Raw genomic sequence first — 14,449 nt, forward strand, 5'->3', positions numbered from 1 at the left:
CTTTCCCAACCTTTTTATCCTTTTTGGGTCTGCAATCTTTCTACTTTTTTCCTTCAGCTCTCTCATCCTGATGATGGATCACAGAGTGTGATCCGAAACGTTTCTTGGATGCAAAAATTGTAACACAATCTACCCAGAAAACACAGCTAAGAATTCTAATGGATTGTGGAAAACTACTATCTACATTAATTAATTGCAAGTACTAGAAGCTTTCCCCCTCCCAATAATTAATGCACTCTCTAGAAACTCCTCCCTTGCAATACAATAATTATTTGTGCTTCTAGAAAATTAAATTACTAGAGGCTTCCCCCTTTCCAATAATTAATACACACTCTAGAAGCTTCTCCCTTGTAATACAATAATTAATTTAATTAATTAAATATAAAGTCACCTTTTAATTTTTAATTTTAATTTATTTAATGACTTTATAAGAAATTAATTTAATTTCCTCTTATGCTCCACTTAGACTTTGGAAAACGTGAAGGCTAAAAGATGGGGTCATTACAATTTGCCCTCCTTGAAATTGCTTGTCCTCAAGCAATCAAGCAATACAATGAACTCCAACCTCCACCCATATCCGAATTGAAGTAGTATTTGAAATTCCTATGGACATTAAACCATTTGCAAATGAGCATCATCAAGACCAACCACATGTCCTGTAGCCTAGCACCCAAAACTTGTGCAGATGATGTAGAAGTTAGATTTTCACTAGAAGGCAACTCCATAGAAGATCTATGAAATTTCTTCTTCCCTATATCTACCCACATAATATATATTGGACTAGAATACTGATCATCACCAACATGCATTGAAAAAGATGTAGCTACATGTGAACCATATGTACTCATGCTAAATGTATCAACAATAGGTGTAGCCACATCAAAATATATGGAGACAGGAACATCACGAACTACCACAATAAGAAATTGAATTGGATTTATAGTTGAAGAAAATTCATCAACATGTGCGCCATCATCAACCACTACATGCATACTACTAAACTCCTCATTGGATTGTTCAACTGACATAGAAGTGGCTGCTAATATGACAATTTCCTTGCAGTCTTCTAATCCCACTATTGTTGCATCACCATCCCTTGATAAAGCTTCATATGTGGACTTCTGACTTTGCACACATGACCCAATACCATATTGTGAATCAATAATACTAGAGTGTAAACCCACATCTATTGACTCCACTGAAATGCCCACATCACCAACATCATAGGTGGTTGGTTATATATGTGTCTCGATCCCACCTGAGGAATCAACTATCTCCTACACTAGAGAAACATACAAATTGTCAATATTGATGCCCATCTGTCTATCCATAAGTTGCAACATCATATCCAATTTCCTAGTTTTCTCCTATTGCAAATGTTTCCCTACCTCTAATGTACCTAGTAACCATCTAAGCATTTTGTCAAACACTTTTTCCTCTATCTATCTATTCCAAATTTCCTATAAGACCTCTATAGGATGGCAGGACTTATAGCTCTGATACCATTGTAATGGGCACCTACTGGTTATAACTTTGTGAAACACTTTTCAAGTAAGCTCTAATACCACTATAATGGATACCATATGAATGACTTTGATACCATTGTAATGGGCACCCTGGAATGCCCAAAAACTGAACCAACTACTGAAATAGATTTTTTTATGCAAACTGAAGATGGAACCGATGTTTAAATTATATTAATTCTCAAAATGATGAAATCAAGTACAAAGCAATGTATTCCAAAGGCCAAACCCCAAGGGAATGATGTCTAGAATGTTACAAGAGAGGATGAGCATCCTCTATTGCCAAGAAAGATATGTGATTCACACATCCAAGCTCTGATCAAATGTCATTCACAAAAATCCCATGCTTAACAATGAGACTCTCGCCCCTATTTATCCTTTTCCTTCACCCTTCTAGAAGGAACTAAAACATTAATTAATTACAAGTACTAGAAGCTTCCCCCCTTCCAATAATTAATGAACTCTCTAGAAACTCCTCCCTTGCAATACAATAATTAATTGTGTTTCTAGAAAATTAAATTACTAGAGGCTTCTCCCTTTCTAATAATTAATACACACTCTAGAAGCTTCTCCCTTGTAATACAATAATTAATTTAATTAATTAAATATAAATTCACCTTTTAATTTTTAATTTTAATTTATTTAATGACTTTATAGGAAATTAATTTAATTTCCTCTTATGCTCCACTTAGACTTTGGAGAATGTGAAGGCTAAAATATGGGGTCATTACATCATCATCATCATCTTCTTCTTCTTCTTCTTCTTCAGGAACATCTTTGCAAAGATCATCATTGACAAACTATCAATCATGATCATCATCTAAATTGTCTTCTACTTCTTTGGTATCTTCTTATTATATGACATTATGCTTTGCCATGGTGCCTTCCTCTTGGACCATGTCTAACAAAATATACCAACCTAGTTTCGATGGAGCATCTGAGTAGAAAACCTACCCACATTAACTTGAAATAACATAGGGCTCACCACAATTGGCTCAAATGACCTTGTATTAACCATTGTAAATCCATTTTCATGTTTAATAATAGTTCCATTATGATCATTTTCATTGAGTCATAGCATGGAGCATTTCACAATGAAGAAAACTATTGAGAAGGAATTGAATTAAAACTGAAGTATATCATCAAAAATAACAAAACATCAATTTTGAGACTCTCAAGTGTTTATATTGTGGTTACAAACCATGTAGTAGGTTTTGATGTTGTAGCGATTTCTCATGTAGTGGGTGTTGATGTTGTGGCGATTGATCAATTTTTTTGTACTTTTTTGGGAAAAGAAAACTGACATTGTAAAACCCTAAAATGGTCAATTTTAGAGATTGCCCTCAAACCCTGTTATAAGTAGTTGAGATGCATAACACATTGTAATTTTGGTGTATGTTTTTACTAGATAATAGAAAGGTTGAAGCCTACGTAGGTGGTTGTAGCCCAGGTTTTGGAGCAAACCATGATAAATCTATGTAGTATCTGTGTTCATTCTGTATTCTTCTTTTATTTCTACATATAACTATTTATTCATATATTGTTTTGGATCTGTCAAATCCTAACATCAAGGATGTATGTCATTTCTAGATGAAATATTAGTCACCTCATGAAGTACTATAGTTATCCTAGAATCACAAGATTTCTTCCTATCATCTAACTTTTTGATGTGAAATTTTTAACCATTGCACTGTATAGCCTTGTGGTGTTTGAGACACATGTAAGAAAATGTGTGGTGACTTGATAAACATACATGTTATTAATAAATTTATACATACCTCATGACCTCTTAAGCCATACGCTAAATCAATTTCCTTTTGTGTAACATTAGAATCTCCATTATAGTAAGCTCCCTTAACCAATGAAGACACACCTTCCCATGTTACTATGCAACTAGATTGTTGACATTATTCGATCCATACCATCATCCAATCAAGATTATTTTCAAGATACAAATGTAATGCATTTCATTCTTGACAAATAATACAAAAAATAAATAGACAACTTATATAGATCCAATACGCCACAAAAAAATCCATATTCAATGTTCTTTAGCTTATTTATTCATGAATCCATGTTCCTCCACTTCTAAGTCCATAATCTCCATGTTGCGGTGGTCCATATCATGTGTCCTAGGGAAGTTAGCCTATATAAAAATGATTAACATAAATAAACCATGATCATGATCACAACATCAAGAGATTTAGTATCTCTATAAATTGTTTAAATGATGTAATAAATAACTTAACAATGAATGATAATCAAACCCCTCCCTTCAATATGAAAATGATCACAAAATGTCTCTTAGTTGTTTTGATGTTAACTCTTTTAATCTTTAAGCCCTTGAAATTTTTGTAGGGACATTCCATTGCCTCTTCGTTTGAAGTTAGACCATAATCTAGCAAGTGCCTTCATATTTTCTTCTTCACTTATATTATGTGACATGATTTGATGGGCCACAAGAAAATGAAATAAATCTATTGAAACTTTGGTCTATAACCATCACAAACTAAGAAAAATAATGCTGCAAGTACACTAGTCATCTTAGAACTAGTTATATATGGAACTTGAAATATTAGCTACGAAATGACGTTTTCATATAATATACAAAATTGGAATACTTGAACATAGAAAATTGAAAAATGAATGAAAAAATTGAACCAAAACCACCTTATACATGAAAAAATAGATAATTAATTTATATAAAAATAGTTTGATTCAATGAAAATTATATGTCAAGAACTATATTAGACTCTAGAAGACCGAGGGAAAGAAGAATAACATCATAATTAGACATTGCAATTAGAAGTATATCATGCAATAGAAATTTTTATTATGCAATAGTTCTATAAAAGATTCAAGAGCTTGGTGGAAGCAAATACATTGATTTGAACTTTTAAAGCTTATAGCATTAGTATCAAAATTAATAGGTTCTATAACTTATGTACTACTTAATTTTAATAGAGTATGTTTTATGTATCAAAATTTTATGTTGAGGACAATGAGCTAGGAGAGAGAGAGAGAGAGAGAGAGAGAGAGAGAGAGAGAGAGAGAGAGAGAGAGAGAGAGAGAGAGAGAGAGAGCATCAAAATATAAAAAGTTATTTATGTTTTTAATCTATCAATCTAATAATAGATCATAATTAGTATGATTTGAAACTTGGATTAAAATATTAAGATGCAATCTAATCTAAAAATAAAATAAAATATATTTATATTTTGAATTAGGAAATTTTATATCATTAACCTTAGACAAACTATATTATAGGTGAAAGTTTATGATCAAAGAAACATATATGTGAATGATGTTATTATATTTATAGAAAGATAAGTAACATCAAACAAGTTTCTTAAGGGGAAGGCCCCAAGTTCACTATTTAATAACTTCCATCAACATTTGGAACTACTCCACAATAATCAACATTTAGCATTTCAACTTAATAGGTCCTTGAATGATTATTATTTAGAACATTTGGAACTACTTCTATACAATAATAATCATTTAACAATTATAAAATGATCAAAAAATAGGAAATAATTGAGAGCTTAGATTGACATGATTTTCAAATGATCATATTAAATGAAATGGGTGCATGAGTAGAAAGAAACTAGAAATACATTAAGCACATATGAAGGTATGAAATGGATGATTTTGGAGTACTTAGTGCAAACACTCAACATTCAGTATGCACATGTCATCATTCAAGATCAAATGGGTGTGTGCGATTATACATACGATGAATAATAAAGGAGGGAATTGAACATACTAGGGAGTTCCTAAGGCTCACACTTGTTGAGGTCCACTTTAGCAATGGCCCTTCTTATGAAATTATTGTATAAAATCTTTCTCATGAGATAATGTGTTATGAGCTCTTCATCAGTGAGATGGAATGTGAACCCAACAGATAGTTGTGCATCACATTTATCATGACTATAACCAAAGTTCAGAGCCTCCATTATTAAATTATCTTCGCAATTTTCCCACATAGCCTTTAATAAAATTTGATATGTAGGTTTTTAGGAGATTTTGAATTCACTTATTATATGGGTGTTAGGAGAGGTGGGAAAATAGGACAGGATGGGATATGTGGAGAGACACATATCAAAGATGAATAAAAATAATAGTAAGTGAATGTGTGTGTTGTTAGTAATTGTGGAAGTAAGTGAATTCAAAATTAGGTCATAAGAGAATAGAAAGGTGTTTGTGGGGTTGTAGCTAAGATAAATAAACGATTAATTGGATTACTTGATGAATGATCATATGATGGGCATGGATAGACCTAGGCCCAGTTATTATTATGATCATAGCAAGGAATTGTATTATTTAGTGTCTAGTCATTCATGACTATTTATATTCTTACTCAACTTGGAAAAATCTTAACTATTTCTCATCAAATCCCACCTATCTTATTGATCAAAACCCCACAAACCATAATTTTAAAAAACCATAGTTAGGATCAACAAATATAGTAAATGAATATATGAATGCCAGTGGAATGGGCAAGTTGTACAATTGGGGTAAGGGGTTGGGTTTGTGCTACAACTTAGTCCTAGTAGGAAGCCATCTTGAACAGATCGGTGCCACAAATTATGTATCCCAAATATGACAAGAGTTATGATGATGTTCTTAGGGTGTAATTAATGGTGTTTTGTATAGTTTTTTAGTGATTTCAAGCAATTTCTTTTTCAAATAAAATCAAGTTTCAAGCAAGGAAATTTCATTTTTAAATCACTTAATTCATGTTTCAAACAATTTCATTTTCAAATCACATAAACTTGAAGTAGTACACATCCTTACCTAGGTAGTGTTGATTATGCATGGACTTGTAGTGTTGAGTGACTCGCATGGGAAGTTGGTGCTCAAACATCATGTTGGCTGAATCATGCCTATCTCGCATAGACAAATATGAAATTAAATTTGTCATTGTCTTTTTTTAATGTTAGCATGTGACCATTAGAATTATAATGGTCGCCAAATTGGTGTTGGTATAAAGATGGAGTAACTGAGGGGGGGTGGGTGGGGGGTGAATCAGTTACTTAAAAAAATTAATCCACAGATCCCTTAGATGTCTTAAAGATCTAGTTACTACTAATACTTGGTAAAAAAATGTTGTAACTCGGTAGATTAAATTATTACTTATTTTCAAGCATTCATGCATGTAACTAAAAACAAAATGAACACAAGAGACACTATATTTAACATGGAAACCCAATATGGGAAAAACTACCAAGTAACTAGTCACCAATTTTTCACTCTTCTAAAGTGAGCCCTATTAGGAGCCAACCCGATTAAAGGTTACACTACACACTATTAGGTGTGACTCTGTTAGAGGATTTAATCACCCTGTTAGGAGTGGCCTTGCTAGAAGTCTTTAGAGAAATTCAATTGAACTGTCACCTTGTTAGAAGATTTACAAAATGGTTGTTAAACCAACACTGTTAAGAGATTTGAAATCAACACTACAATGGTTAGAAAGCAACAATGAATTGACCTAAATAAGATGCAACTGAATTTGTTGACTACAGGTCTCTGTTCAGCTTCATTAGATCCTCCTTGATAAAATATGGGTCTGCTACTCCTCAATGATCTCTGATCATCCTTCAAATTCGCTTCCATAATAATCAATCCTCATATCTCATTAATTCAATACTTCCATCTTACACACTTAGAATTCCCAACTTGACCTCTTAATTATACCATTCAGATCGTCAAGTTGGCTCATTCACGTGTTACATTTACCAATAAACCATACATCAATCGGCTACAAATATTACTCTATAAAAATAAATTTTATTTCATAAAACAATGAAATCCTTTACTGGCCGACCCTGCTTAGTAAATACTATTTTCAAAAATTTCCTGAGTTAACCTTCATGACTCAGTTAACATTGCAATATCTGTAGAATCCTTTGGCTACCAAGTTTACTCAGTAAGAACTGAATTCCTTCATGAGAGCTTGGCAAGAACTACTTCTGCCACATTTCCTTTGATGACCGAATGAGCTTGGTAAGAACTACTTTAGTCACATTTCCTTTCATGATCGAGTGAACTCGGTAAGAAATAAATTTCTTTGATTACCTTGAAAGCTTGGTAACAACTGTTTACTTGATACATACTATAAGTTTTCTTTACTACCTTCTGGGCTTGGTGGATTCTGTCCTTTTGCTTTGCTAACCATCTGAGCTTGGTAGACACTATTCTTTGTCTTGATGACCTTCTAAGCTTGGTAGACTCTATCCTTTGCCTTGGTGACCTTCTGAACTTGGTAGACTCTATCTGCTGGCTGATATGACATTTGTGTGACATCAAAGACAATACACAATTGAACAATTATGTCCAACAATCTCCCTCTTTAGCATTGATGGCAACACAACATGTCATAGCAGAATGAAATTTGAAAACAAGTCTTTTAATGACAGAATACTTCACTTTCTTTTTCAAATACAACAAGCTCCCTCTTTCATAATAATCTCTCCCTCTTACAAAAACTCTTATTTTGCAAATTTTAAAAAGATATGACAGTATACTCTCCCTCTTTGAAAACATATGCCAAAGACAACTCAAAACAATTGAATAGCATTGTACCTAATGTATTGATTCATATGCAATGTCTTCATTGGTTTGCTACATCAATTGATAGATCTTCAATTCTGTTTCTGTTGATGCGAACTGTATTTTAGTGAGCTTTTGATAGGGGAATGACCCCTAACTTACCTCTTAGATACAAGAATGCATCCTTAGGTAAAGGCTTTGTGAACATGTCAGCAATTTTTTCCTTTGTATGGACATATTCCAATCTTATTTTCTTTTCTTGCACCAATTCTCTAACAACGTGATACTTTATGGCAATATGCTTGGTTTTTGAATGCATCACTGGATTCTTGGAGATGTTAATTTCACTTGTGTTATCACAAAACATAACAACAAGTTCTTTGATTTCTTACTTCATACCTTCCAATAATTGTTTAAACCACACAATGTTTGAGCAATTTACTGCTGCTACAATGTATTCAGCCTTTGCTGTGGATTGAGATGTACAATTCTACTTTTTGCTTGTCCAAGAAACCAACCTTTTTCCAAGAAAGAAAGCTCCTCCACTTGTTCTCTTTTTTTCATCAATAGTTCCTGCCCAATCTGCATCAGTGAACACCTTTAAATATAGATTTCCTCCAAGTTTATACCATAATCCATATTCTTCAGTTCCTTTTAAGTATCTCATGATCCTTTTGATTGCCATCATATGATTTTCTTTTGGTTTTGTTGAGAATCTTGCTACAATTCCTATTGCAAGGGTAATGTCTGGTCCTGTGTGCACTACATATTGCAACTTTCTAATCATAGATCTGTACAATGTCTGATCCACTTCGTTTGATTCATCATCCTTAGTAAGTTTTAATCCAGTACACATACGAGTCCCAACTAGTTTGCAGACTTCCATACCAAACTTTTTTAGTATCTCCTTGATGTATTTAGATTGAGTGATGTAGATGCCATTCTTATTCTATTGAATTTGAAGACCAACAAAGAATTTGATTTCACCAAACATTGACATTTCAAATTCCTTTTTCATTTGTTCTGAAAATTCTTATCAAAGATCATCATTTCTTGTGTACAAAGTATCATCTACAAATATTTCTACCAAAACAATCTTATTATCTGGTCCTTCCTTTATGTACAAGTTGATGTTGTCATTAGTTCTTTGAAAACCAATCTGAATAAGATAGTTATGCAATCTTCCATACCATGCTCTAGGGGCTTGTTTCAAACCATATAATGCTTTATGCAATTCACATACCATGTCCTTCTTGTCTAGATCAAAAAAAACCTTTAGGCTATTCAATATAAACCTCTTCATCCAATATGCCATTTAGAAATGTTGACTTGACATCCATCTGATAAACTTTGAATCCTTTGAATGCAGCATATGCAAGTAAGTTTTTGACACCTTCCAATCTTGCAAAAAGAGAAAAAGTTTCTCCATAGTCTACACCTTCTTCTTGAGAGTATCCTTTGCATACTAGTCTAGCTTTGTTTCTTGATACCTTACCATCTTCATTTAGTTTTTTTTTGAATACCCACTTTGTTCCAATCACATTTTTGTCTTAGGGTCTATGTACAAGAGTCCATGTTTTGTTTTTCTCTATTTTTTCTATCTCTTCATTCATAGCTTCAATCCAAATTTCATTGTCTAGTGCATCTTTAACATTTCTAGGTTCAAAATCAGCAAGTAAACAACTTACTTCTTTTCATTGTTTGTTCTGATTTATCTCCAATGATTTGATCTGGCACATGATGCTTTTTAACATACTTGGCTAACACGAGCTCCTTGCCTTTTGAATGACTTGCATTTTTATCCTTCTATGTCTCAACTTTTGGTTTTGATTCTAGTTGCTCGGGCTCAGTAGATGCTAACTCAATAGCTTCTATTTGCAACTCGAGTTCTTGTAGCTCGATAGGTACTGACTCGGTTTGAACTTCTTGTGACTCGATTAATGAAGACTCTGGAGTTGAGGATTCTTGATTAATAGGTATAGTTGGCATTGTATCAGGTTTGATGTAAACAAATCTCCTGTAGTCTTCAAGTTCCTTTTTGCTTTCTTCTTCTGTTCTTTCTGCAAACTCATCAACTTTCACATGTGCACTTTCTATGACTTTGTGAGTAGATAAGTTCAAACATCTATATGCTTTGCTTTTGCAAGAGTATCCCAAAAATATTCCTCTTACTATCTATTGAAAAAGGCCAACGTGAGTGTGATGAGAATGTGATGGCTATGTTGTGGGAGAGATGGCTATCCATTAGAACAAGTTGTCATAATTGTGATGGGTAGCTGAAATATGTAAAGAAAAATTATTGCTTGTCTAATTAGGATTATCAATTATTTTTTTCAATAGTGAAGATTAGTTATACATGATCGACCTATTTATTCAATGGGCAGATGTTTTATGTACAAAATACCATAGGATCGTAGGTAAAAGGAGCCAAAAATTTAAAGCTATTAGAATTAAGTAGCATATTGAACTATGGCATCCTTTTGTATTGCTTGAAACCAATAGATTCACATAATTAGTTGTCATGCAATCATAGGTTAATGTTGACCTTCACTTGGTTTCGAGAATAGTTTAATGTTATCTACTAATTAGGGCCAACCATGTGAAGGTGGAAGCTCATTTGACCGCAACTCCCCCCCCCCCCCCACCACAAAAAAAAAAATCTAAATTCTTGTTAACATTTAAAATTCATTCATTCCATTAATAAATTGCCTATAACATCATACCATTGATTTGATAATCTTGTGAATGCCACTCTGAATTGAGAATGTACATGCAATTGCATTCTCTATGCATGAAAAATAGGTGGAGCTGAAAAAATAGACCATGTTTACATTTTAATTAATAGGTCTATGAAAACCTCTAACAAAAATGCAAACCTATTGAGTTTTTTCAGCTCCATCTAATGTCATATGCATATGAATTGAGATTGCATTTTTAACTATGGCATCCTTTTGCATTGCCTAAGACCAAGAGATTCACATAGTTAGTTGTCACACAATCATATGTTAATGTTGAGCTTCACTTGGTTTCAAGAATAGTTTAATATTCTCTACTAATCAAGGCCAACCACATGAAGGTGGAAGCTCATTTGGCCCTGCCCCTTAACATATAAATTCCCTGTTAACATCTAAAATTCATTCATTCTATTAATAAATTCCCCGTTAACATCATATCGTTGATTTGATAAACTTGTGAATGCTACTTTGAATCAAGAATGCATATGCAACTACACTCTGTATGCATGGAAAATAGGCGAAGCTAATAAAATCTACCATGTTTATATTTATTTAATAGGTCTACAAAAACCTATAACAAAAATGCTAACCTGTTAGGTTGTTTCAGCTCCACTTGGTGTCATATGCATATGAATTGAGATTGCCTATTGAACTACAACATCCTTTTGCATTGCCTAAAACCAAGAGATTCACAAAGTTAGTTGTCATGCAATCATAGGTTAATGTTGACCTTCACTTGGTTTCAAGAATAGTTTAGTATTAGTTACTATTTAGGGCCAACCATGTGAAGGTGGAAGCTCATTTGGCTCCACCTGTTGCCCTAATATGTAAATTCCCTGTTAACATCTAAAAGCTTTAAGAAAGGATGAATCATTAAAGTACCTAGAATGTCTTCATCATCTCCTGCTACTCTCAAGGGAAGTACTTCTTCATTGCTCATGATCAATTCATCACAAATATTTAGTGATTCCCATACATCTAACATGGGTATATCCTAGAATGTCCTCATCACATCCTGCATCAAATGAATCCAATATTACAAAATGTAACCTAAGAAATAATAGCTCAAGTGAAATATAAACATAAAAAATGAGAGAGAGAAAGAGGAATTTTCTTACCAATAGGTGTTGCCATCACATCTATGGCCATGCTATGTGTTGAGTGATTTTTATTATTTTTATGTTGTTCCAAGATCTCTTTTTTCATATACATACATACATACATACATAGACACACAAATATGTGTGTATTTATGAATATATACATATACATATGTATATATACATACATACATACATATACAGAGATTATAAGGGCATGAAAATGAGATGCAAAGATCACAAGGGTACAACAACGAAATACAATGATCACAAGGGCATGACAATGAAATCCTAAATCTCCACTAATCTCCACAAGATCTCTCTGTATATATACATATATACATACTAGACATACACATATGTGTGTATATGTATATGTATATGTATATTATATATGTATATACATACATACATACATACATATGTAGGTGGATTAAATTTTCTATTGTGCCAAGATCTCTCTGTATATGTACATTCATAGGCATACACATATGTGTGTGTATGTATATACACACACATATATACATATGTATTTATGTATATACATACATACATATACATAAATAGTAGTAATATATGTATTGCATTTTTCTTTTCTTTGTCATTTCTTATAAGAGTGTTTCAAGGTTGGGAACAACTTCAACATCCTTTGCATGTTTTAGAGGTAATGTCATTGTGGCAGAGGCTTTTGCAAGGGAATGAGCTTCGTGATTATGGCATTTACAATAGAAGAAAAACTTGCTTTTTCAATTCCTCACACTCAACTCTTTACTAAAGTTATTCTTCTAGCAGTGAGAATAAATGCTACAAATTCCTGGGAACCAAGGGACCCTAAACTTATGCTAAATTTTCTAGAGAAATGGGAGAAGTTACTACCAACTTTAGTACTTCATAACATTCTAGATCATATAGAGATGCCTGAATTAAAAACAACAGTAGATACTTGGGATCCTTGAAGGGTTACATGCTTGGCTTCCACTGTTGGGCCAGCATATGGAGCCTTTATACCCAACCATTTACTATAAATTTGGGAATATGCTTTATGTAGAGCATGCAAGTGATGCATCTACATATGCAATTTTATCACCTTGTAAAATTGTATTTGATCCGCCTAGTTGGGAACAACTGATTGTTCATTTAATTGTACCTAATCTAATGATAGTTCTATAGGAATTTGTAATCAACCCAACTAATCAAAAACTAGACCAATTGAACTAACTTATGGCTTATTTCTTTCTAAAAATGTCTAATATGATAGGTTTTTGTAAAATTTCTTTCAAACTCTGGCCATTATTCTTGATCTACATTATTTTTTGTAGGACTACCCATATCATATGTAGGCACATTAAACTTGGATTGAGTAAGGGAAGAAAGTTTTGTTGCAAGGAAGAATCAACTTAAGAAATACTAATGATAGTGAAATCAATAGAGGAAATAAGTGGCGATGACACATTCGACACACTAGGAAGAGTGTAAAAATTAGCTAGAATAGAAGGTGCTACAAGTGGGACATTAGGTTCCAGAGTAAGAGGATTATTATAAGTGTAAGGAATACTATTGTATGAAGGTTGTGAGATAGAAAATGAAGCAAGTTGGACACTTACAGGTAGAGAAGAAATAGTAAGACTTCTAATAGCAAGATTAAATAATCTCTTCTCTTGCTACTACAACTACAAGAAAAAATGAATCATGCTTGTTGTAAGCCTTCATCTAATTAGAAATTTTCTTTCTTCTTCCTCTTCTCTTAATCACAAGATCGGATAACCATCTTTCAATAGTAGGAATCTCAACTAGAGGTTTTTCTATCTTTAAATTGAAAGTCTTAAAAACACTTAAGTTCACTACAACATTTGGGTCAAATTGCAATGACAATTTGCAACAGTAAGGTGATTTGTGGATTTTCAATTTCTTTTTTGCAATTTTCCTTGATGTCGTCACAATATTGAATTTTTTTTTGATAGATTATGGAGAGTTTTCCATGAAAGAGGTGGAGAGCTTCAAACAAGGGTGGAGAGCTTTGAACGTTGGCAGAGATTTCATTGCCATGCCCTTGTGATTTTTGCATTTTATTTTCATGCCCTTCTGATCCTTGCATTTTTTTGTCATTCTCGTGGTGGAGATCAGTAGAGATCTAACATTTCATTGTCGCACCCTTGTAATCACTGAATTTCATGGTCATTTCATGCCCTTGTGATCTATGTGCCCTTGCTCCATGATTTTCTTCAAGGGGAGAAGATGTTCCTATGTAAATGCTCTTTTCTTTTCCTTCTAAACATGTATCACTTTATATTTCTCCCAGCAAGTAATTAGAGAAGCTTCTCTTTATGTATATGTATGTATATATGGAGAAGCTTCTTTTTATGTATATGCATGTGTATATATAAATACATACACACATATGTATGTGCCTATGTATGTATATATACAAAGATCTCTATGTTTACATGCATAAATATATACGTATACACACACATATGTGTGTGTATGTATATATACATAGATATACATATACATATGTATATGTATATACATATATATA

The sequence above is a fragment of the Cupressus sempervirens genome, chromosome 9, assembly GCF_028749045.1.
Source record: "Cupressus sempervirens isolate cs-2001-9-10 chromosome 9, ASM2874904v1, whole genome shotgun sequence".
Classification (NCBI taxonomy): Eukaryota; Viridiplantae; Streptophyta; class Pinopsida; order Cupressales; family Cupressaceae; genus Cupressus; species Cupressus sempervirens.